This window comes from Eubalaena glacialis, chromosome 13, assembly GCF_028564815.1.
Source record: "Eubalaena glacialis isolate mEubGla1 chromosome 13, mEubGla1.1.hap2.+ XY, whole genome shotgun sequence".
NCBI lineage: Eukaryota > Metazoa > Chordata > Mammalia > Artiodactyla > Balaenidae > Eubalaena > Eubalaena glacialis.
Genome location: NC_083728.1, coordinates 30,629,182 through 30,655,124, shown reverse-complemented (window position 1 = coordinate 30,655,124; position 25,943 = coordinate 30,629,182). Strand labels below are relative to the sequence as shown.

At 38.2% G+C, this 25,943-nt stretch overlaps 1 protein-coding gene across 3 annotated transcripts in view; it reads right to left on the bottom strand.

The window, feature by feature from the left end:
- Positions 1-25,943, bottom strand: part of PTPRA (protein tyrosine phosphatase receptor type A) — a 188,025-nt gene that overhangs the window by 140,154 nt on the left and 21,928 nt on the right. Inside the window, exon 2 of one of the 3 annotated variants that reach the window (XM_061210014.1) lies at positions 19,295-19,391. The exons of the other annotated variants lie outside the window; for them this stretch is intronic. The gene's annotated coding sequence lies outside the window, so the exon portion shown is untranslated. The remainder of the gene's footprint in view (positions 1-19,294; positions 19,392-25,943) is intronic. 3 annotated transcript variants of the gene reach the window in all.

Genomic DNA, 25,943 nt, shown 5'->3' with positions numbered 1-25,943 from the left:
AACCTTCTCACTCTATCCCAGCAGTTCCCAAAGCTGGCTGCACATTAGAAGGCTGGGGAACTCTTTAAACCACCTCCCCACCACTCCCAACTCAAGGACATCATAATCTCAGAGGGTGGGGGTAGGAAGTATCCCTGGCAGTGTGTGTTTGGGTCTTTTGGGTTGTTTTTAATTAAGTACCCAGGGTGATTCCAATGTGCAGCCAGGGCTGAGAACCACTCCTCCATCAGGCTTTCTGGATCTCATCTTTTCTCCCCCCATGTATCTCCAGCCTCAAATTCTCTTCAGAATCCCATATCTATATATGCCTTTGCCTTCCAGACCTGCATAGCTCACAAGCACCTCTGATTCAAATAACCAACATTCATAGAAATATGTTATTTTCTCCTTTATCTATTCCTCCTTAATTGCTTATCTCAGTGGATAAAAATCACCATCTATTCCAGGAATCAGCAAACCTTTTCTGTGAAGAGCCACATAGTAAACATTTGGCTTTGTAGGTCATACAGCCTCTGTCACAATTATTCAGCTCTGCTGTTGTAGCACAAAAGCAGCAACAGACAACAGGTAAAGTTTGAGTGGAGCTATAGTCTAATAAAACTTTATTTATGAACACTGAAATTTGAATTTTATATAATTTCCACAAGTCATAAAAAATCATTCTTCTTTTGATTTGACTTTTTCCAACCATTTAAAGATGTTAAAACAGTTCTTAGTTTGTGGGCTGTGCAAAAAACTGTCAAGCAGGTCAGTTTGCCAACTTACCCAAGCCAGAGATCCTAGATGTCCCAATTCCTTCCTCTCCTTTAGCCACAAGAATCAATCATTACCTCTAGTAAAGTACTTGTCACAAACTATTATAAGTGTTTATGGCCTCCTTCAACTGACAGCAAGATCCTTGAAGGTAAGAAACATTCCTGTTCTAAGACATTAGTTTCTTTTTAGTTCAGCTCATTTTTTAACTTAACAGTAAGGTTTAAAGGGAAAAGAAAAACACAACAAATTTTAAAATGCATTAAATAAAGGCTCAGGCAAACGTGGAGGATATTCCTTATCAAGTACAAATAATAAAGATCTTTGCTATTCAATGCTTCAATAACTGCTCGATTTCTGTTTTCTAGGTGTTTTCTGCTTTTCAAGGCCATGAAATGTTGTATGGATCTTTGAAACAATCAACTTGAGATGCCAATACCATTGCTGATCACCACGAGAGCTGGGTCTATAAGCAGCCTTTATGCTTTCTACACACGTCTCCTTTCTAAGTGGCACCTTCAACTACAATCACATCTTGAAAGTCATTCAATAAAGAAGGAAAAACCAGGCATACTAAGAAAAAAAATTTGAAGACATAACCAGAAACATCAAAAATCAGCAGCTCAACAAGGATCAGAATAATAACCATTTGTTAATGCTTAGTATGTGTCAGGCGCTGTGTCAAAGTGTATAATGTTCAGTATTTAACATATCTTCAAAACAAGCACAGAAAACAGATGCTTCATTTTGCAGATGAAGAAACTGTGCCACAGAGTAGTTAAATAACTTGTCCACAGTCAAACAATTGGTAGGTGACAAGACTGAGACTCAAACCCAGGTATATATGATTCCAAAATCTATGCTCTCCCCACTGGTTGAATAGGGCCTATAACCAAGGTAGGTCAATAGCCACTGGAGGAGAAGGGCTTCCTCCAGAAGGAAAGTTTCAAAGCCTTGTTTGAAATGTATCATAACTGTCATATAATTACAAAACTCCTGAGTATGGTGCCACGTACACAACCAGTGAGGCTTTCTAATCACTGTCTAACTAAATGAATAAAATAAACTGGAAGAGCCAGTTCCTTGATATAGTGGAACCTCTTACTCTAAAGATGGGAAACAAAATCTTACGGCAAATTAGAACACTGCCATGGTTCCATTTCCTACTGTTAATAGAACCATTGTCAGGAAGTCCCATGCTTCCTATAGCAACCACTGGTCTTGCTATTCACAAAGTTTCTGCCTTTTTGCTTCCTCAGGAAACAGACAAGAAAATCAGGCTCCTGATCTCTTTCTTTAAAGGGAAAGCTGTCGTTTAAAACTGGAAATTAATAAATGAATATGTAAAAGTAATTTTATACTTTGGCTGACACCCAATATTTCTGTACATTAAACTCAATCTTTACAGCACACAGTCTTATCTTTTTTATCTTCAAATACAGGAGTCTAGAATATCTGCTAAAACTCTCCAGCCACAAAAATCTAAAAATACTGGATAAATGCTTACATCCTTTGAAAAGTTTAGCTAAGTTCTCAAGAAAGTATAGGAAACTACTAAAGGCATAACAAGTTACCATAAGGTTAGAGGTCAGAAGTCCAGGCACACCATGGCTGGATTTTCTGCTCAGGATCTCATCAGGATAAACTCAAGATTTATGCCATGCTGTGTTCTCATCTGGAGCTCAAGATCCTCTTCCAAGTTCACATGGTTGTGGCAGAATTCAGTTCCGTGCAGTCGTAGGACAATGGTCCCTGTTTGTTTGCTACTTCTCATTCAACTGTTGCAGAAGGGGGCACAAGAGAATGGTCACATCCCAGGTCTCGGGCAAGTCCCTGGGATAGGCCGCCAAGTGAGGGTCCTTGGCTTCGCACAGGGAAGAATTCAAGAGCAAGCCAGAAGTAGAGCGAAAGCAGATTTATTCAGGGAGATACACACTGCATAGACAGAGCATGGGCCGTATCAGAAGGTGAAAGAGCCCTAGGAGATACACATTCCATAGACAGAAGGTGGACCATCTCAGAGGGTGAGAGTGGCCCCGGGCTGTGAGGGTGATTAGTTTTTATGGGCTGGGTAATTCTAACTATTTTGGGGAAGGGGCAGGGATTTCCAGGAATTGGGCCACGACCCACTTTTTGGCCTTTTATGGCCAGCCTCAGAACTGTCATGGCGCTGGTGGGTGTGTCATTTAGCATGATAATATATTACAATGAGCGCATAATGAGGCTCAAGGTATGCTGGAAGTCATCTTACAGCATCTTGGGCCTAGTTGGTTCTAACCAGTTTTTATCATATTCTCAACGGCTGTATCACTCTTTCAATGGTTGTGCCCTGCCCCCTTCCCTCCTGTCTCACAAGGGCCATTCTCAGCTGCTAGAGGCCATCTGCAATCCTTGCCATATGGACTCCTCCATCTTCAAAGCCAGCAATGGAAAAATCTCCCTCTTGTTCAATCCTTCTCATGTTTTAAATCATCTGACTCTTCCTTGCTGACTCTGGACCCCCAAATTACAACTTTCTGCTCTTTGAGAAACACCATTAAAAAATAAAAAAGCAACTCACAGGCTGGGAGAGAACATTTATTTTACTTATATAGTTGGCTAAAAAGTTCATTCAGTTTTTTCCATAAGATGGCTCTAGTAGCACTTAGTTGTCTTTAACTTCATTCGAAACAATTTTGTTGGACTGTATGCGACAACTGTCATACCACCATGCATTTAAAAAAAGACTTATCAGGGACTTCCCTGCTGGCACAGTGGTTAAGAATCCACCTGCCAATGCAGGGGACACGGGTTTGAGCCCTGGTCCGAGAAGATCCCACATGCCGCAGAGCAACTAAACCTGTGTGCCACAACTACTGAGCCTGTGCTCTAGAGTCCACATGCCACAACTACTGAAGCCCGTGCTCTGCAACAAGAGAAGCCACCTCATTCAGAGAAGCCCTCGCACTGCAACAAAGAGTACCCCAGCTTGACGCAACTAGAGAAAGCCCGCACACAGCAACAAGGACCCAATGCGGTAAAAAATATTTAAATAAATTAACTTTAAAAATAAATAAATTAAATAAAATTAAAAAGACATCAAAATTGGTGAATTTTTGTGTAGCCATTTTAATATTGAAGATGGAAGAAAAGAAGCAACATTTTCGGCATATTATGCTTTCTTATTTCAAGAAAGGTAAAAATGCAACTGAAACGCAAAAAAAGGTTTGTGCAGTGTATGGAGAAGGTGCTGTGACTGATCAAACATGTCAAAAGTGGTTTGCGAAGTTTAGTGCTAGAGATTTCTCCCTGGACAATGCTCCATGGTCAGGTAGACGAGTTGAAGTTCACAGCAACCAAATCAAGACATTAACTGAGAACAATCAACATTATACCATGAGGAAGATAGCCGACATACTCAAAATATCCAAATCAAGTGCTGAAAATCATTTGCACCAGCTTCGTTACGTGAATCGTTTTGATATTTTGGTGCATATAAGTTTAGCGAAAAAACCTTCTTGACCGTATTTCCGCATGTGATTCTCTACTTAAACATAATAAAAATGTTCCGTTTTTAAAACAAATTGTGACAGGCGATGAAAAGCGGATACTATACAATAATGTGGAACAGAAGAGATCGTGGGGCAAGCGAAATGAACCACCACCAACCACACCAAAGGCCGGTCTTCATCCAAAGAAGGTAATGTCTTGCAATAAACCTTTTCCGCTCCCAATTCCACGTTTTGGTTTGTTTGGCCTCACTGTGGGTCTGGCACACGAACTTGGGTTCGACAACAATTTCACTACTTATTGAGCCCCAAACTTATACACCATACTGAACATCTGCCATTGGCCCTCCCACAAACACCTTGAACTCAACATGTCCAAAACTGAATTTAGCAACTTGGAAGTATAATGGTTAGGAGGCAAAGGTTCTGGAATGAAGACTACCTGGGTTGAAATCCTGGCCCTGCCTCTTTCTTATTAAATGCCTTACCCTGGAAAAGATACTCCAATCTTTCTTTGACTGTTTCTCTCATCTGTAAAATAGAAATAATAATTTAAACTATCCCACACCGACAGGTTATAGTTTATGACAGTGAATAAAATCAAGGTCTGAAACGGTCAATCCTTGTTTCACCATGGAGGCTCATGCTATGTTGAGATGTGAGTTTCATGACAATGGGTTTGTGAAACCAAAAAACTACAGTGCTTCTTAGAATCAAAGATGTAGTTTCCATACCACCACATTTTAACCACATTTCTGTTATCAATGATGTGTACATCTTAAAATATTTTTTTGAAAAACTGACATTAACTTGACGATAACGAAGGAAATATTAAAGTAGATATTGCCTCTCAAAAAAAAAAAAAAGAAGGTGATGTTGTGTATATGGTAGGATTCGAAGGGAGTCCTCTATTATGAGCTCCTTCTGGAAAACCAAACAATTAATTCCAACAAGTACTGCTCCCAATCAGACCAACTGAAAGCAGCACTTGACGAAAAGTGTCCAGAATTAGTCAACAGAAAACGCATAATCTTCCATCAGGATAACGCAAGACGGCACGTTTCTTTGATGACCAGGCGAAAACTGTTACAGCTTTGCTGGGAAGTTCTGATTCGTCATATTCACCAGACATTGCACCTTCAGATTTCCATTTATTTCGGTCTTTACAAAATTCTCTTAATGGAAAACTGTCAATTCCCTGGAAGACTGTAAAAGGCACCTGGAACAGTTCTTTGCTCAAAAAGATAAAAAGTTTTGGGAAGATGGAATTATGACGTTGCCTGAAAAATGGCAGAAGGTAGTGGAACAAAACAGTGAATGCGTTGTTCAATGAAGTTCTTGGTGAAAATGAAAAATGTGTCTTTTATTTTTACTTAAAAACCAAAGGCACTTTTTTGCCAACCCAATATTATATACATATAATATATGTATATATGATTAATGAACTGTATCCAGAATATATAAAGGACTCTTAACAACTCATGTGTAACAGAATTTTAACAAATGATAATCCAAAAAAAAGGGCCAAAGATTTAAGACGACACTTCACAGAAGCAAATATGGCCAATAAACACATAAACAGATGCTCAACATCATTAGTTATTAGGAAAATGCAAATTAAAACCACAATGAGACACAACCACAAACTCGTTACAATGACTAAAATTTAAAAGCTGACAATACCAAGTGTTGGTGAGGATGTGGAGGAACTAAAACTCTTGCACATTGCTGATGAGAATATAAAGTGTAAAACTATGAAAAACAGTTTGGCAGGTGCTTGTAAGGCCAAACATACATTTAAACCATAAAACTCAGCAATTCCATAAAAACATATATCTACAAAAAGACATGTACACATATGATCCTAGCAGCTTTATTCATAAGGGAGTCAAATTAGAAATAACCTAAACGCTTACTAACGTATGGAAGATAGACTATAGTATATTCATACAATGGAAAACTGCTCAGAAAAAAGAAAAAAGGAATTAACTACTAATATACCTAACAGCATGGATAAATGTCAAAAACAACATGCTGAGTGAAAGAATCCAGACGGAAGAGTACTACTATATGATTCTAGTTACACAACACTCTAGAAAAGACAGTCTAATCTACAGTGACAGAAAGCAGATCCACAGTTGCCTGGGGTGCAGGAAGTAAGGGGAGAGAAGAATGACTGAGAAGGGCACAGGGAACTTTCTGGGGTTAAGGAAATGTTATATATCTTGACTGTGGTGATGGTCACTCAGGTATATAAATTTGGCAAAACTCATTCAACTGTATATGGAAAATAGGCACATTTTATTGTAAGAAGATTGATTATACCTCAATAAAGTTGATTTTAAGAAGATAATATCATTTAGTATTTGATATCCTGAAGACATGCCTGCAATACAATCTTGCAGAACAGTCATTCATAATAAACCCTACGTACAATGCAAAAGATAGGATAAAACACAAGCTAACAGCTAATTAATTACTACTTAAAATTCTATGTATCAATGTCATATATCATATTAATAAAAGGGAAAAATACATGATCATCTCAACTAATGCAGAAAATAATCACTTAACAAAAATCAAACACCCTTGCATGACAAAAACACTCAACAAACTAGGAATAGAAGGGAACTACCCTAATATGACAAAGGTAATTATGAAAAACTCACAGCTATATTCAATGGGGGAAAACTGAAAGCTTTCCCCCTAACAGCAGGAATAAAACATGAATGCCCACTTTTGCTGCTTCCATTCAACAAGGTACTGGGAGTTTTTGCCAGAGCAATTAGGCAAGAAAAAGAAAAATAAAAGGCATTCAAAATAGAAAGGAAGAAGTAAAACTCTCTCTCTTCATATATAGAAAATCCAAAAAAAACCACACAGAAACTGTTACAGCTAGAAAATACAGCAAAGCTGCAAGATACAAGATCAACACAAAAATCAGTTGTAGGGGGCTTCCCTGGTGGCGCAGTGGTTGAGAATCTGCCTGCCAATGCAGGGGACACAGGTTCGACCCCTGGTCTGGGAAGATCCCACATGCCACGGAGCAACTAGGCCCGTGAGCCACAATTACTGAGCCTGCACGTCTGGAGCCTGTGCTCCACAACGAGGGAGCCCACGATAGTGAGAGGCCCGCGCACCGCGATGAAGAGTGGCCCCCACTTGCCACAACTAGAGAAAGCCCTTGCACAGAAACGAAGACCCAACACAGCCATAAATAAATAAATAAATAAAATTTAAAAACTAGGAATAGAAGGGAACTACCCTAATATGACAAAGGGATTATGAAAAACCCACAGCTATATTCAATGGCGGAAAACTGAAAGCTTTCCCCCTAATAGCAGGAATAAAACATGAATGCCCACTTTTGCTGCTTCCATTCAACAAGGTACTGGGAGTTTTTGCCAGAGCAATTAGGCAAGAAAAATAAAAATAAAAGGCATTCAAAATAGAAAGGAAGAAGTAAAACTATCTCTCTTCATATATAGAAAATCCAAAAAAAACCACACAGAAACTGTTACAGCTAAAAAATACAGCAAAGCTGCAAGATACAAGATCAACACAAAAAATCAGTTGTAGGGGGCTTCCCTGGTGGCGCAGTGGTTAAGAATCCGCCTGCCAATGCAGGGGACACAGGTTTGAGCTCTCGTCCAGGAAGATCTCACATGCCGCGTAGCAACTAAGCCCATGCGCCACAACTACTGAGCCTGTGCTCTAGAGCCCGTGAGCCACAACTACTGAGCCCACATGCCACAAATACTGAAGCCCGCGTGCCTAGAGCCCGTGCTCTGCAACAAGAGAAGCCACCACAATGAGAAGCCCGCACACCGCAACAAAGAGTAGCTCCAGCTCGCCGCAACTAGAGAAAGCCCGCATGCAGCAACGAAGACCCAACAGCCAAAATAAATAAATTAATTAATTAAAAAAAAAAATCAGTTGTAGGGACTTCCCTGGTGGCGCAGTGGTTAAGAATCTGCCTGCCAATGCAGGGGACATGGGTTTGAGCCCTGGTCCAGGAAGATACCACATGCTGCAGAGCAGCTAAGCCCGTGCGCCACAACTACTGAAGCCCGCGCACATAGAGCCTGTGCTCCACAGCAAGATAAGCCACCACAATGAGAAGCCCGTGCACCTCAACGAAGAGTAGCCCCTACTCGTTGCAACTAGATAAAGCCTGAGTGCAGCGACAAACACCCAACACAGCCAAAAATAAATTAATCAAAAAATAAAATAAAATACATCTTTAAAAAAATCAGTTGTATTTCTATACACTAGCAATGATCAATCCAAAAATAAAGTTAAGAAAAATCCCATTTAAAATAGCATCAGAAAATAAAATACTTAGGAGTAAATTTAACCAAGGAGGTACAAGACTTGTAAACTGAAAAGTACAAAACACTGCTGAAATAAATTAAACATGACCTAAATAAATGGAAAGACATCCTGTGTTCAGGGATTACAGGACTTGATATTGTTAAGATAGCAACACTCCCCAAATCAACCTACAGAGCCAATGTAATCCCTTTCAAAATCCTAACAGTACTTTTTTTTTTTTAACAAATAAAAAAGCTGATCCTAAAATTAACATGGAATTGCAAGGGACCCCAAACAGCCAAAACAGTCTTAAAAAATAAAAAAGATGGAGGACTCATACTTCCCAATTTCAAAACTTAATACAAAGCTACAGTAATCAAAACAGTGTGGTAATAGCATAAGGAGATAAAGATCAAAGGGATAGTATTGAAAATCCAGAGATAAACACATACATCTTTATTTAATCAACTGATTTTTTGACATGAGTGCTAAGATTATTCAATGTGGGGGGGGGGAAATAGGCTCTTCGATAAATGGTCCTGGGAAAACTGGATATCCACATGCAAAAGAATGAAGCTGAACCCTTACCTCACACTGTTTACAAAAATTAAAGCAAATCAGAGACTTAAATATAAGAAAAGAACAATAAAATTCATAGAAGAAAACAAAGGGGTAGGTCTTCGTGATACTGGATTTGGAAATGGAGTCCTAAAAATCTTATCTAAATGTGACACCAAAAGCACAAACAACAAGGACTTCCCTGGTGGTCCAGTGGGGATGACGCTGTGCTCCCAATGCAGGGGGCCCGAGTTCAATCCCTGGTTGGGGAACTAGATCCTTCATGCATGCTTCAACTAAGAGTTCGCATGCTGAAACTAAGAAGTCTGCATGCCGCAACTAAAGATCCCTCATGCCACAACTAAGACCCCGTGCACCCAAAATTAAACAAACAAAAAAACACCCTAAGGGCTTCCCTGGAGGCGCAGTGGTTAAGAATCTGCCTGCCAATGCAGGGGACATGGGTTTGAGCCCTGGTCCGGGAAGATCCCACATGCCACGGAGCGACTAAGCCCGCGCACTACAGCTGCTGAGCCTGTGCTCTAGAGCCTGCGAGCCACAACTACTGAGCCCGCATGCCACAACTACTGAAGCCTGCGTGCCTAGAGCCCGGGCTCTGCAACAAGAGGCCACCGCAGCGAGAGGCCTGCACACCACAACGAAGAGTAGCCCCCACTTACCGCAATTAGAGAAAGCCCGTATGCAGCAACGAAGACCCAACGCAGCCAAAAATAAAAATTAATTAACTAATTAAAAAACCAAAACAAACAAACAAAAACACCCTAAGCATTAAGGGCACAATTTAGATTTAAAAAACAACAGCAACAAAAAGCACAAATAACAAAAATATACAGTATACTTCATCAAAATTTTAAATTTTGCACACCATAGAACACTATCAAGAAAGTGAAAAGAGGGGCTTCCCTGGTGGCGCAGTGGTTAAGAATCCGCCTGCCAATGCAGGGGACACGGGTTCAGGCCCTCGTCCAGGAAGATCCCACATGCCGTGGAGCAACTAAGCCCATGCGCCACAGCTACTGAGCCTGCGCTCTAGAGCCCGCGAGCCACAACTATTGAAGCCCACGTGCGTAGAGCCCGTGCTCCGCAACAAGAGAAGCCCAGGCTCGCTGCAATTAGAGAAAGCCCGCACGCAGCAACAAAGACCCAACGTAGCCAAAAATAAATAAAACTTTAAAAAAATTTTTAAAAATAGAGTGAAAAGACAGAATGAGAGAAAGTATTTGTAAATCACGTATCTCATAAGGGTCTAGTAACCAGAATATACAAAGAACTCTCACAACCTGGCAACAGAAAGACCCCCCCCCAATTAAAAAATGGGCAAAGGATTCGCCTAGACATTTCTCCAAAAAGAAGATATACAAATGGCCAACAAGCACATGGAAAAATGTTCATCATTAGTTGTTATGGAAATGCAAGTAAAAACCACAATGAGATCCACTTCATTGAGACACCCTGTACATTGCTGGTGGTAACGTAAGATGATGTGGCCACTGTGGAAAACATATTGGTGGTTCCTCAAAATGTTAAACAGAGGATAACTATATGACCCAGCAATTCCACAACTAGGTATATATCCAAAAAAATTGAAAACAGGTATTCGAACAAAATTTTGTACATGAACGTTCACAGCAGCATCATTCACAATAGCCCAAAGGTGAAAACCACCTAAATGTCCATTGCTAGATGGATGGATAAACAAAATGTGGTATACAAATACAACAAAATATGATTCAGCCTTAAAAAGTAATAAAGTACTGTGAGGAAAAATAAGGTAAGGATGAAACCAACATAGTGAGAAAGAGCTGAAAGCATCATAAACAAATGGATATGCAGCCTTAAAGATACCATCAAAGTATTTATCCTCTAGCTCTAAACTTTTCAGCTAGTTAGCCAAAAAAGTGCCTTTATTACTAAATGAGTTAGTTGAATTTTATGTTATTTTCTCTGACTGATATTCTAAATATTCTAAGTAATATAGATAGATGATAGATAAATGTAAAAAAGTAAATAGATATATATTGGGTTGGCCAAAAGTTCATTCGGGTTTTTCCATACCATCTTACGGGAAACCCAAATAAACTTTTTGGTCAACCCAATACATAGATGATAGAGCACAAACTTCATGACACAGGATAAAGAAATAAGATGTATTTGCCCTTAGAATAAAATGGGATAACTTACTGGAATGCATATTTACCTGTGTGATGTATGAAAAAATCTATCTGATTTACTGGTTACTAGAATACTTTAGTTTTCTAAATGCTGAAAGTAACCAAACTTGTATATATGACCATCCTGATTTCATCAAAACAGATCATGTAGGTGACAGTTGGTGATCAATCTTCCATTGCAATATTCGAAAGAATACAACGACCATATGTTAGTTGATCCAGTTGAGTTGCATATAAATGATTACCTTCATTCTGAAATTTGTTTTTATAAAGCAAAAAAAAAAAATTTTTTTTTTATAACCTCTAAAGGGCAGCAAAAGGAAATGTTTAGTTTTTAGAGTATAAACTAACAGTAGTCTCAATACAGTGTGAAGCTAGCAAACTATCACTTGAATTAGAGCATTTTATGTCTAAAGAACAAAATTAAATACCTAAAATTTGCCAACCAAAATTTGAATAAGATTTTTTCTCCCAATATAATAATGGCATTATTTATGGTAAAGTAATTTATGCAGATTCAGAAGAACAGGGTTGAATTCTTGCTCTGCCATTTCTTGCTCTGCCATTTAACCATTGGTAATCTGAAGCAAGCTATTAAACCTCTGTAAATTCCATATAAATTCTAAATAAATGATAGACATTATTGTTTCAGAAAAAAAGGAATAAAGTACTGATACATGCTCCAACATGGATGGACCTCGAAAATGTTACACTAAATGAAAGAAGCCAGAAAACAGGTCACATACTGTATAATTTCATTTATATGAAATGGAATATGTAAATCCATAACGACAGAAAGCAGATTAGTGGTTGGTTGCCGGGGATAGGGAGGAATGGGGATTGAGTACCTAATGGATACAAGGTTTCCTTCTGGGCTGATAAAAATGTTTTGGAACTAGACAGAGGTCTTGGTTGCACAGCATTGTGAATATACTGAATGCCAATGAATTGTACACTTTAAAATGGTTAATTTTATGTTATGTGGATTTTGCCTTAATTTTTAGCAAAGTCCATGTAATTTAAAGTATGACTAAGAATTTAGCTATGCAAGCAAAACCAATTAAGGTGGTACAGTCTGCACAAGTGAGGTTTTTATACCAACTGAATTTGAGATAACCTCTTTTTCTGCCTGTGATACCTCTTCACATGTATGCCATGAACAGTGAAATCTTTACTTTGAGATTCTCAAATGCATGTGTAGAGAGGAAGGATGGAATCAATCACAAACTGGGAGAAAAGCTAAGACTTTGATTTTTTAACAAGGTTTTTCACAAGTGATACTAAGACTAAAGATAATAAATGATGCTACTTCTATATGGAGAATAAAAATCAACTGTTTTGGGACTTCCCTGGTGGCGCAGTGGTTAAGAATGTGCTTGCCAATGCAGGGGACACAGGTTCGAGCCCTGGTCCGGGAAGATCCCACATGCCGCGGAGCAACTAAGCCCATGCGCCACAACTACTTAGCCTATGCTCTAGAGCCCGCAAGCCACAACTGCTGAGCCTGCATGCCACAACTACTGAAGCCGGCGCACCTAGAGCCCGTGCTCCACAACAAGAGAAGCCACTGCAATGAGAAGCCCGCGCACTGCAATGAAGAGCAGCCCCCACTCGCCACAACTACAGAAAGCCCGCGCGCAGTAATGAAGACCCAATGCAGACAAAAAAATAATTAATTTTTTAAAAAATCAACTGTTTTCTTAAAAAAAAAACAAACTAAAACTGTAAAGTTGCCATGAACACTGAATTAGCAAATACTGAACTACTGTTCCTAAGGAGAAATACAGGGTTATGTTATCATGGTCACAACATTTTGTCAACCAAAATGCCATTTGTGTTAATATAAGTTCATTCATCAATGTCTTTATAAAACAAACCAATCTCAGAATTGAAAACCTACCTTTCCACATAACCCTTTCCCTGAATGACACTTAGCAGGTATTTAGAAATTTTTTTCCGAAGGTTCCTGATCTGTAGAACCTGCACTGCCTGCAAGTTTACCATTTTTCACACAGTATCACCTTTAGAAACGTAAACCAGCCAGCACTAGCCAAGAAGGGTTTAATATTTTCTTTGTCCTGGATAATGTAACTGTAAACTTCTTTGGCCTTCAGCCTTATAACAGTGCTGTCCACTATACCTTTTTCATGTTTATCACCTCACAAATCCACATATTTACCCAGTTTCCCCTCTTTTCTATAGATTCACATGCACTATACATGTTACCTTAGTACTTTCATGTATAGATCAGCAAATTTCCCTTTCCTTTTTCTGGATGTTGATTCATTAACACTGAATTTACAGCCAACAGCACTGTAAGATATGACTGAATGAGGTTTACCTAAAACATGTATTTTCCCCATAAGGCCCATCACAGCCTTCTCGAAACTTAGGAATACTAGACAGCACACTTGGAGGTCAATTCCAATAAAAGCACAAAAATGTAAAAAAACATAGCACTAAATAGACTGTAAAAAAGGACACTTGTTGACAGTATGAGAGCTGAAACAAGAAGGCAGAGCATCACCTTGTTTGACTTTAACTGGGAATATACGTGTTGGATGATTCAAATTTTTCACCCCTCTGCACATGTCCCCAAACAACCGTGAAAGCACAAGTACTGATTCTGGGGTCACAAATAAATTTTAGCAAGTAGATAAATCTACAAATAATTTTGATCCACTGCACTTCCTTCCTTCTTGAATAATTAAGTCTAAAACTCATTAGGTGGTGCTGAGCAAGGCTGGCATCCACCTGGTCTCAGAAGGAAAGAAAGACTAGGTACATTAAAGGGAGGATCTGAGCAGGGACTTCCCTAGTGGCACAGTGGTTAAGAATCTGCCTGCCAATGCAGGGGATATGGGTTCCAGCCCTGGTCCGGGAAGATTCCACATGCCGTGGAGCAACTAAGCCCATGTGAGCCTACTCAGCAACTATTGAGCCTGCGCTCTAGAGCCCGCGAGCCACAACTACTAAGCCCACGTGCTGCAACTATTGAAGCCCGTGCGCCGCAACTACTGAAGCCCGTGCGCCGCAACTACTGAAGTCCATGCGCCTAGAGCCCATGCTCCAAAACAAGAGAAGCCACTGCAATGAGAAGCCTGCGCACTGCATCAGAGTAGCCCCCGCTCACCGGAAACAGAGAAAGCCTGTGCGCAGCAACGAAGACCCAACGCAGCCAAAAATAAAAAAATATATATAAAATAAATATATAAATTTATCTTAAAAAGGGGTCTGAGCAATTAAATATATTAAGAATTATAGGAGCAAGATTCTCTGTCAGAGAAGGGTGTTTCAAGTACAAAAAAGGGAGAAAATAAAATGAACTCTGAGGTGTTAGCCTAGAATTGGAGGTTCCAATGTGAACTCACAGCATTTTATATATACGTATATATACAGAGAGAAAATACAGATATGGATGCATATGTAAGAGTATATTTTGTGTATGTATATGTATATTCCCTAGCTCTGTCCAGAGAGGCTTACAAGCAGCAATGTCTCAGTAGAACAATCATACCTAGCGTCCAGACCTGCTTTTTTTTTTTGGCTGTGCTGTGCAGCTTTTGGGATCTTAGTTCCCTGACCAGGGATCAAACTCATGCTCCCTGCAATGGAAGCTCAGAGTCCTAACCACTGGACCACCAGGGAATTCCCAGACCTGCTTTTTTTTTTTTTTTTTTTTTTTATTTATTTATTTATGGCTACGTTGGGTCTTCGTTGCTGTGGGCGGGCTTTGCCTAGTTGCGGTGAGTGGGGGCTACTCTTCGTCACGGGCTTAGTTGCTCCGTGACATGTGGCATCTTCCCAGACCAGGGCTCGAACCTGTGTCCCCTGCACTGGCAGGCGGATTCTCAACCACTGCACCACCAGGGAAGCCCAGACCTGTTTTTTTCTTTTTCTTTTTTTTTTAAATTAATTAATTAATTTATTTTTGGCTGCGTTGGGTCTTCACTGCTGCACGCGGCCTTTCTCTAGTTGCGGTCAGTGGGGGTTACTCTCCGTTGCGGTGCATGGGCTTCTCATTGCAGTGGCTTTCCTTGTTGTGGAGCACAGGCTCTAGGCGGGCGGGCTTCAGTAGTTGTGGCTCGTGGGCTCTAGAGCTCAGGCTCAGTAATTGTGGCGCATGGGCTTAGCTGCTCCGCAGCATGTGGGATCTTCCCAGACCAGGGATCGAACCCATGTCCCCTGCACTGGCAGGCAGATTCTTAACCACTGCACCACCAGGGAAGTCCCATAGACCTGCTTTTTAAATATGCTCTTCAATAAAAGGAACCAGGGCTTGTTGAAATGACTGATTCTAGGGCTGAGGGAGGAAAAGTATAATACAAGAGATTGGAACATCTTGTTGTGCTAGAAGGTAAAAAGGGAAGTGATTAAAGAATGATAGGACATGTCAAAAGGATATAGGAGCCAACTTGAAGGGTTTCCACTGGCCAAATGTGGGACAAATTCAGGCTCAGAGTAACAAATTATATTAATAGATAATAACTCACTGAATAAAAGAGGAATCCATAAGTCCATATCAATTTAATAAATGAATGGAAGAAAAGAAAGCTTTTTGTTACAATGGAATGACCACTGATGAAAGTGGAAGGAACAATAAAATTAGAAAACTGTCATTTGGCAACCATCATAGTAATAATCCTGCCAAAAATTATCAATAGATGCTAAAACCAGTGGGTGAAAGTTTGACAAGAAATGAGATAATTTACATGGTCTCAAAGTACCTCTTCCTCACAAAACACTTATTAACTACAAAGGGAAAAGTGAATAAATTTACAGTAGAGAAAACTGGTAGACACTACCTTAGTATCAAGTCATCAAGGCTAACATTACGAGAAACAGGACACAATGGAAATTGTGAATAAGATTAGAATAAAAATACACCACCCTTTATGTGGTATTCCTGACAAAATGCATATTCTGAATCAAACCATGAAGAAACATCAGGCCCAAATTGAGGAATATTCCTCAAAATAACTAGCCTATACTCTTCAAAAGTATCAAGATGATCAAGTCAAAGACAGACATGACAACTAAACACGATATGTGATTCTGAACTGGATTCTCCTGCTATACAATATTTTTATCAGGACAAATGATATCTATGGATCTCTGTTATCAGTGAAATCTAAGGATTAGCTGGTAATACTGTATCAATATTAAGGTCCTGATTATATGGGTATATTGAGGTTATATAGGAGAATATCCCTGTTTGTAGGAAATACACACTAAAGTATTCAGGACTGATGGGGCATCAAGTGAGCATCTTACTCACAAATGGTTAAGGAAAGGAAAAGGCTCTTTGTACTACTATTGCAACTTATCTGTAAATTTTAAATTATTTCAAAATAAAGGACAAAATGCAAGTACAACAATAAAGGACACACCAATGTCTCAGTATTATAAAAATCTAATTCTTCCTTAGCAAAATTTCTGGACAGAAAAGTATCCTTATACCCCAACTTACTTTTTACTAGCTTTTCTAATAATGTATCTCATTTTTGAAGCACTCCCCAATAGAAATTTCTGTGATGTTGGAAATGTTCTACATAGCGCTACCCAATACACCAGCACACGTGGCTGATGACTATCATATTGGGCAGTGCAGTTCGACAGAACAGCAGTAAAAGCCATAAAAGATTTAAAAGCTTTTTCATAAAAAATTAGTTTAATACTAATTAGATTTTAAGATAAGTTAAGTTACTTTACTTTTTCTATATTTGCTGATAGACTAATATACCCTGTATATTTTTCAGTACTCCTATCTTCTAATTTCTTATGCAAGTCTGAATGGCTATTAGAAGCAACCACCTATCTTTAGTTTGAGAGCAGTTTTTGTTTTTTTCTAAACTGACGTTCTTTTTGGTATACCACTCCTATTGATTCATACCCATGTCTTCTCTACCTTTTTGAAGTATGTCTTCCTAAAAATCTAGGGACATGTACATGCCTATCCAATATTTCCACCTCTGTCTCTCACAAAGTTAGATCACAAAGTCACTTTCTCTCAAACTTCTTATAATTTATACTTTACTTTTACTTACTCTCTCTCATACTCATCTTCCCCCAATCATAGCTGCTACACTGTATGTAATTGGTGTTACAAGTTTATTTCCTGCCATGCTTAGGATAAGGTTCCTCCTGATCAGATCAGCTTATTTCAGAACAAGCATATTATTCCTTTTCCACATGAAATATACTTAATTATCACTTAGTCAATCAGTGTTTTAAACCAAGATCTAAAAGTCAAAGTCTCCTATAATGAAATCATCTACATAGAAAATAGGAAAAGAATAACACAACATGCTTCATACACATCAAATTCTACAACTCCTGATTTGAAAAGAAATGCAAAGTAGAATTCTCATCCCTTGTGATTCACCTTGCTAACCTAATGCCTTGAGCAAATGCAGTAGCAGTCACACACCTACCAGGTTCGGTTATTGCTCATGACTGACTTAATTCAGAACTAGAAAAAGAAAAAAAAGCAAAAAACTGGTTTGTATACAACAGGCCCACAAAGTGTTAATACCTATGCCAAACATCTTTAGAAATATTTAACAAATCTAGGAAAATACAGAATCCTATCATAATTAGAACTATTTTAAACAAGAGTTGGTTTAGAAAATTCTCTCCACCCTCTTGCTTCTATTAATAACTATTTAAAACAACAAAAATGGAATTAAAAAGCAATTCAAAACTCAACATCAAAGTTATTTATAAAATGCTTAATGGAACCAGCAAAGTTCTAGTTTCATTTGAAAAATCAAACTCTAGACTTCAAGGTCAACAAGGTATCAAATGCAAGCAGTGCTCATCATGCTTTCCCAGTAAAACACCCAAGATGATACAAAAGACTGGGGTGGGGGAATTTTCTGGGGGCTCAACTCCACATGCTCTGGCTTCTGAACCGAAGCAACATGTATAGTACAGCAGAGGCAGGAAAGGGACAGGACTCACCCTCTTCTACCTCTGTTCAGGAATACAGAAAACTTAGGTACCAGAAAAATAAGCAGCAATTCAAAAATTACAAGAAAACTTTTTTTGGTTTCTAAACACTGATAAATGTAGTATTTGCTTGCTGTAAAAGTCTCAAGCAATACGCAAGTTTATGAAGTGAAAAGTGAAAGCCTCCCATGTTTTCATTTGCCTTTCCTGGTTCAGTATTGGATCAACAGTTCATACAGTTACTGACATTTGTATTTATTTGATGAATTGTCTTTGCCCATTTTTCTAACAGGATATTGGTCTGTTTCTTATCTGTAGGTACTCTCTCATATTAGGATGATATTAACCTTTTCCTGACATATGGTTGCAAATATTTTTTCCCCAATTTGCAGTTTATATTTTAGTTTTGTTTATATTATCTTTTTAAGCAGTCAAATTTTATGCAATCTTTTCCTTCTTGATTTTGGCCTTGTGTAATGCTTTACCCTAAATAGAGGTGAGCAAATCATCTGATTTTAGTAAGACCTGCAAGCTAAGAAACAATTTTACATTTTTTAATGGTTGGAAAAAATAAAAAGAATAATATTTCATGATACGAAAATTATATGAAATTCAAACTCCAGTGTCCACAAATAATATCAAACACAGTGGTACTCATTCATTGATGTATTGGCTATGTATGGCTGGCTTCAACATTACAACGGCAGAATCGAGTGGCTCCTTGTATATGTGGTACTCACAGAGCTTTGCACTGCTGCTCAGTGTACCACACATCGCAGTGACGAAGTTGCAAGTCAACAGCTTTTGAGTGCCACACATGCATACTGGCATACTGTGATAGTTTTTTGGGTTTTTTTTTTTACCAGTGCATAGCCATCAAGTCAAAACAAGAAAAGAGAAAAGTGGACTTTGTCATGCTTTTAAGGCACAGTGGAGAGTGTGGATCATTTTGTTATCAAGTCAGATGGGAAAGCATTGTGTTTATTATGCAATGACACTACAGCTGTGCTAGAAAAATTCAATATACATCAACATTACCAGACTAAGTAGTCATCTCAATTTCCCAATTCACAGGAAAGCAATGGTCAGAAAAAGTAGAAAATTTGAAGTGGAATATCTCATCACAGCAGAATTTCTGAAAGGAAGAAAGGGAGGGAGAGAAGAAAAAAAAATGAGGCTGCAACCAAAGTAAGTTTCCAAGAAGCTCATTTGTTAGCCAAGCAAGGAAAGTAATTTGCCAATTGTGAGTTGATAAAATCATGCTGGGAGTTCCCTGGCGGTTCACTGGTTAGGACTCTGTACTTCCACTCCTGGGGGCCTGGGTTCGATCCCTGGTCAGGGAACTAAGATCCCGCAAGCCATATGGGGTGGCCAAAAATAAAAATAAAAATTAAATAAAATAATGCTTGACTGCAGGAGCTCAAGAAATGTATTCAGAGAAAATAAACTTAAGACTATTATTAGCCTTTCAGCAAAACCAGCTGCTCCAAAAGTTGAGGACAATGGGAATAAAATTAATAATCTATGTTTTAAAAAAGGCAAATGATTTCAAGTTGATTCCCCTGCCCCTTGATGAGTTAGATGTTACTAATACTGCTCAGTTGCTGTTGTTTACTCAAGGAGTCAATGCCAAGTTTAAAGTATTTGAAGAATTAGCTTCTATGAATAGTCTGTGTGGCCAGAAGCTGAGAAAATACTAATTTAGAACAACTTGAAGTAGAATCTGGTAAGACGAGTTATAATTGATGATGTTTATAAAAATATATATGGAGTAGAAAAAGGCTTAGTTGGAACTTACAAAGCTTGTGAAGATATAAGGTGGTTGTTTATTATTTTTCATCAGCAGGTACTGTGGAAAATATTTGAATTTATCATGGTACTGAACCAATAGTGTCAATGGTGAACTTCATTCACTGTCATGGGCTAAACCACTGTCAGCAGCAGAAGCAGAATAACCTGTCTTGCCTGCCCACGCAGCAGTTTGATGGCTTAGCAGCTGTAAAGTTTTACTGTGATATATATTTTTTAAAGCTCAGGGCTGAGATTGAAGTTTCAGAACAATAAGACCGTTTTCAGTCACTATTATCAGTATGATCACAAATGAAACTTAGCTTTTGCTGCAGATTTTATAATATTTAATAAATTCAACCTAACATTATAGGGCAGAACTGGACTTACATGTGAAACTTAAACTGCAGTTAATTCATTTACACAAAAGCTAGTAATGTCAAGCTGCTGTCAAATTTAAAACAAAAAGTGAGATCTCAATTCTCAAATTTGCAGTGGATATATATTTTTAGCTCAAACTATAATTCTGGAAGCATTTTTAGGACTTCAATGCAAGTGCAAAGAAAATTTCCATCTTTCAAAATCTATTTAACAGTGCAATTATGGCACTTACACCTAACCTTCAACTGGAAGTAATTAATCTACAATGTAATGATATGCTAAAAGGCAAATACTAAGAGAAAAATCTAATGTAATTCTATAAATGTTTCCCAATTGATTAATATGTTCAATTAAAATCCTATGCTGTGGGCTGACACCAATATTTGGCTGTACATCTGTGTGAAGATATTTCCAAAGATGAAATATGTAAAATCTCATTACAGATCAGCATTAACAGATGAACATTTGCAATCAATTTTGATGACAGGAAACAGTAACTCTGAACCCCAATTAAGCAAAATGTATCACCTAAAAAAGAAGTCCATTTTTCTCATTAGTGTACCTGTATTACAAAAAGTTGTACTCAGTAATAAAAATAATTACTATTACTATTATCATATTTGAATTTCATCAATAATAAATTTGTGGAAATGTGTTTTCTTTCTTGTTATAAAGTACCTACATAAGAGCCTCAATTTTGATTTTTGGACTGCGAAGTCTAAAATATATACTCTTTGGCCCTTTACAGAAATTGTCTAATTACCTTGCTTTGGAGAAAGGGTTTTCTTTAGCCTAAGCACATAAAAGCATCACCTCTTACTTCCTCCAGGGAATGGTAAAAACTTTTACCCAACACAAATAGGACCCAGGCCTGGTTGGTTACATGAAAAAATACAGTAAATCAGATAATCAAAAAATATATATATGTATGTAACTTAAGTATTTGATTTTTCCTTAAAAAATACGTGTACATTCATCTGCCAATATTTTGGTAGAATACCAAGGCATCTTCTTTAAGTACAGATATGCTAATTAATGTTTCTTGCATAGATCATCATATCCATAATACATACTGATGATTTCAAATTTCAATTTCTTTAGCGTGGAACAAAAACTTAGACAACTGTGAGACAAATGGGCACAGAAACTTTAATAAGATTTTTATGGTTTCTTTCCCTTAATCTTTTAAAGTGTTCATGCCCAAAACTAGTAAGAAAGTAACATGGAAGGGAGGGACTTATATTTATCCAATCCTTTCAGGATCTTCAACTTAACTTTCTTACTTAAAAACAACTATTTTTACATATTTCCTTGGTTTAATTAATATTTAATTAGGTTACAAAATTACAATAAGTATAATTGGCATAAAAGCAGGTTTAGAACATACTGACCCCTGAAAGTATAAATTCAACTAGTGATTGCAGAAGGCAAGGTATACCAGAGAGTAGTCTGTCAGCCATCAGTGTTCAGATCATTTTAAGAATCATTCAGTACATTCTAAAGAATGCAAAGTGTGGTTTGGAATTCCCCGGCGGTCCAGTGGTTAGGACTCTACACTTCCACTACAGGCAGCACGGGTTCAATCCCCAGGGTTGGGGAATTAAGATCCTGCATGCCGCGTGGCACGGCCAAAAAAAAAAAAAGTGTGGTTAATTCAGTAATCTGGTTAAGCATACTCTGTAATCTCGTGATTATTTGAGCATAGTCTAAATTAGTAATCTTTATGTATTTTCCCCCAAAACAGCCTACTGTGGCAGGACCATTTATTGAATACTCCATCCTTTTCTCCCTGATTTTTTTTTTTTAAATAAATTTATTTATTTATTTATTTTTGGCTGCGTTGGGTCCTCGTTGCTGCACGCAGGCTTTCTCTAGTTGCAGTGAGCGGGGTCTACTCTTCATTGCAGTGCACGGGCCTCTCATTGCAGTGGCTTCTCTTGTTGCGGAGCACAGGCTCTAGGCACGCGGGCTTCAGTAGTTGTGGCGCGAGGGCTCAGTAGTTGTGGCTCGCAGGCTCTAGAGCGCAGGCTCAGTAGTTGTGGCGCACGGACTTACTTGCTCCACCACATGTGGGATCCTCCCAGACCAGGGCTCGAACCCGTGTCCCCTGCATTGGCAGGTGGATTCTCAACCACTGCGCTACCAGGGAAGTCCTCTCCCTGATTTTTATATGTTATTTTTATCACATTCTAAATTCCCCACATATCCAGGTCTGTTTCTGAACTTACTATTCTGCTCTAAATACTTGTTTTGTCTATTCTAACACAAATGCCAAACTATCTTCGACACCTTTAACTTCCTGGTATACGGTAACATCTGGAGGGTCAAGTGTCACATACCCTCCCCACTTCTACTGCCCTCCAATTATTGTTCTTCTTCAAAGTTTTTCAAAATTTTTCATCTACCGCATTTACTCTTCCAAATGAACTGTATATGTCATTTGTCAAGATCTCGAAAAGGCTCACCTCACTGGGTTTACAAACAATTTGCATTAAATCTGTAGAATAACTTGGGGAGCACTGACATCTATATAATATCTTTATAATATTTAAGTCTCTCACATTGAGGAACAGAGCATAAATATTGAATTTATTTGTATCTTTTAAAAAATCCTTCAGTAAAGCTTTAGTTTTTTCATATTAGTTTTGCATATTTCTTATTAAGTTAATTTGTGCTCTCTCCTATCACCGTATCATTTTTTTTAATTTAAAATTCTGCTAGTGTAGCATTTAACACAATTTATAAAGAATTAAGTTTTGTAAGAATAGGTCATTCTCACTTCTTCATCCTTCTCCATTCATACCCCTCCAAAACAGGATGCGCCTCATTCACCTTTGAAATCTAAGTACCTACCTAGTATGTAGCAATCGATCAAACAATTACTGTTTCCCAAACTGACAAATATCTTGCTAAGTTGTGTAAACCCAATACTAAATCTTTAAAAGGGAGAAGAAAACAGATGGTTTATTCATTTGGGATAGGGAGGAGATTCTAATTCCTCCACCACCCTTGTTAACCTAAAAAATAGTACACGTCAAAAAAGATATCTTGGGACTTCCCTGGTGGCACAGTGGTTAAGAATCCGCCTGCCAATGCAGGGGCCACAGGTTTGAGCCCTGGTCCAGGAAGATCCCACATGCCGCGGAGCAACCAAGTCCATGCACCACAGCTACTTAGCCCGCACGCTAGAGCCCACACGCCACAACTACTGAAGCCCGCACACCTAGAGCCCGTGCTCCGCAACGAGAAGTCACCGCAGTGAGAAGCTCGTGCACTGCAACAAAGAGTAGCCCCCGCACGCCGCAACTAGAGAAAGCCCTTGCGCAGCAACGAAGACCCAATGCAGCCAAAAATAAAATAAATTTTTTAAAAAAAAGATATCTTCCTTCCTTTAAAAGTCTTTCATAAATGAACTCAGTACAAACCTTCTCTGAATTTAGTTATTTTTCAGCCTTTACAACCTCACCAATAATTCTATTCCTTACGTATAAATGGAATGACCAACATTTGCTGAATGCTCCTGGTAAGTTAGGTGTGTTACATAATTTAGCTCATTTACTCCTCACCACAACCCTATGAAGTGGATGTTATTATGCCCCATTTTGCAGAGAGGAAACTGGGGCACAAAGAGGTTAAGTAACTTGCCCAAGGTTACATATCTAAGATGGAATTTGAACCAAGGCTTCAGAATCCACAAAAAATATTTTAAAAAGCACATTATTTCATATTTTTATTTCATCAGTGGATAGCCTTTAGTGGGCCAGTTGAAAACCTTCATTGTGCTAAATAAAGGTCAGCGTATCTACAATTCTTAACATTTTAAATTCACAAAGTTAAAAACAAAAAATAAAATCTTCAAATTATACTTAGGAATGTTTTAAAATATTCTTAAAAAGGACTAAACATTAATAATTCTGTATTTTAAATTCCTGTTTAAATTAGGCATAAAATCTTTAGTTAAATCACTGCAGTTTTGTTTAGCAAGCTCTTAATACTTAACCGAATCACATCTATTTAACAACATTCCCAACCACCCCTCTGGGATGACCTGGAATCATCTGGCCCCAACCTTCCCAAAATGAATTATTAAAGAATCTCATGCCTTTAAAAGAAAGGATCAGACCAGTGGTGGCAGCTGCCAAGAATGAGTTTACTGCCTGGTTTCCATGACTACATCAATCTGAGACCCGTGTAAGAGAGAAGACGTATCCTCGGAAACCAACTCTTTGCTTCTCTCAATTAAGAAAAGGAGTGGGGAAAAAAAGAGAAAAGGCTTCAGAATAATTTAACTTGTGTTTAATGTGTTCATTGCACATGATAATCCATGGCAAAAGTCCTGTCCCAATCAAACTTGTGAGAAAGTTATATGGTGCCTAGTGGAAAACCCCAAATTGGTTTTACAGAGACTATCCTATGACCCATAAACAATTATTTTCATTTCAGACTTTAAAAGAAAATCACAACAGAAGCTCTACCAGTAGAACTTCATAAATAACATCTAATTGGGACCAGTATTTGGTAACCCCTCAACTGTACAACTGCATGCCACCATCTGAACTGTCCACACACATCCCATATACTCTAGAGGTGTCCTTTGTTTTAGGTGCTACCAATTGTGAAATTTCAAAATGGAAGGTTTTTCCAAATTCAGGAGCAGACTGAATATACTTATGAAAATAACTGTACTTCATAAGATAAGTTACAGGTCCATTCATTTCAACTTCACTTCCTATGAAGTGCAAATGAGCTTTAATGAAATATATTACGTACAGCCTCCCAGGTTTTCTTAAACCAGGACCCTGCTTCCCTGGAGCTATAAATATACTTCCTGTCATCAATAGCAATGGCTGGAGCAACCCCTCTGTTCAAAAGAACTAAAAATACATTTTTGTACATATCCTCTCTTCCGCTACCCACCCACCATTCCAAGAGGAACTGACAGAGGGAAATGCAGAGCTGTGTAAAGTTAAGCTGAGAGCAATGCAGAGACTGTAATTTTCCTTTAAAAAATAAAAAAAGGTTACCTTCAATTGAATACTGTCTAGGGGAGGTATTAATCAGCTATTACAGGGTCAGAGTAAATTTTAAATTTTTTGGAGAAGCTATTCCTGATTACAACTTATATTTAGTTATATTAACTGTTATTTAGGGACCAGTGTCATTCAGTTAAACCATGTTAGAAATTCATGCATATTGGAACTATGCAAAGTGAGAATTTTCTGTATATAAAAGTGACTCATGGAACTAGATGGGGGTGCTCAGCCAGCACTTTCAGTGGGGCTGGGGTCAATGAGATAGCCCACAATGGGGCTGGAGTAAAAAAGATGGAAAGCTAGATTCTAAATGTCAGAGAAAGGAGGTACAAATTCAGAAAGGGGAAACACTAGAAAAAATCCTGTGGTACTGAAACAGAACTAAACATATCAGAGTGAAATCATGGCCTTCAATATTTATAGGCATATACTGATGTTTGTGTATGTTCTGTGTATACATGTATATGTATATGTATAAATTATTA